This window comes from Phytophthora infestans, genomic scaffold, assembly GCF_000142945.1.
Source record: "Phytophthora infestans T30-4 supercont1.43 genomic scaffold, whole genome shotgun sequence".
Lineage (NCBI taxonomy): Eukaryota > Oomycota > Peronosporomycetes > Peronosporales > Peronosporaceae > Phytophthora > Phytophthora infestans.
Window position 1 is genome coordinate 100,249 of NW_003303716.1, and position 1,273 is coordinate 101,521.

A 1,273-nucleotide genomic window follows, 5' to 3' on the forward strand; every position below is an offset into this window, starting at 1 on the left:
TGGCACGTGATGGCGCCCTGCGCGCTGACCTTTGGGGTTTTAAATCTGCCACAACATTCTTCGGTGTGCTAGAAGATGGCGTGCGGTCTCCCCTCCCGAAAAGTCATCTTAGTTTAACTGAAATCAGTTTTGGTTAATACTTCTCCCTTGTTTTTTCAGCAGAATGAGAGAAAGTACATGCGTAAGTTGGTCGATTTTCAGCTGCTATCATCACGCGCATTTGCTGCTCGAATCGTGTGTGACGCTGCATCTCCATCTACTTCAATGTTTCAGCCATCCGTATGTCGCGGATCTCGGCGTGCTGGGCTGCATGAGCCTCAGAGATAGCTCTCGCTTGAGCCTGAACCACATCATTTGCAGCCGAAATTGCCAAGTGCAACTGTGAGCTAACGTGCTGCTCAATAGCAGTAGAATTGATTTGCGTGGCGTGTATAATCTCTGCAAGCACCTCAGTTCTTTATTTGGCTTCTGCACGCGCCTGCTGCACATGAGACGCTGTGTAGAGTTGCTGCTGCTGAGCTGGTAGCTGCTGGTGGCTTGCAGCTGCACTTGATACGCAGCTAGGTCATGGATCTGAGCCGATACGTGGGCTATGGCCATGCCAAGTTTTCGATTGCTGATGCCTGCACTGGTGTCTTCTTCGTAGACTACCAACACTTAACCGACTTGGAAGATGGAGAAATAAAGTCTGTGGCTACCGGAAGCAAGATATTGTACTGGCAAGATGAACCCCAACACCTGTTCGACACTTTCGGCAATTACTTCGCCGCTACCAACGCGTTGCGGCCCCCGAGACCACTAAAAGAATGGTTGGTTCATGTAGAACGTATATTTCCTGTTTGCAACCACACCGCTTCATTATTTAAGACGCCATGGCCCATCGAACTAGCCAAGAAAAACTGCTCATCGTACATGCTCACCGCTATTTTCTCGCAGAAGCTCGGCAACGGCTAAGCCCTTTAGGTCGTGCCGTACGGCAACGTGTAGCCGAGTGTCTTGCGGTTTCAGAAGACTGTGCACGCGTAGTTGCCGCCTATAACAAACACGGCGAGGCCGACTTGGAGGCACCTCCGTCAAAACGAGGTTGCCCTCCGCGCTCTCATGTTCAGGACTTGCACGGTTATATCACCGATATAATACGAGACCGTAATTTATCGAAGCGTCGAGGCACATCTGCGCCGAAATACTAAGTATGACAGGTGTAGCCATTCCAGACCGTACTATGAGAAGCGAGCTGGCATCGATGGACATGTCCATGACAGAGGCACGTAAG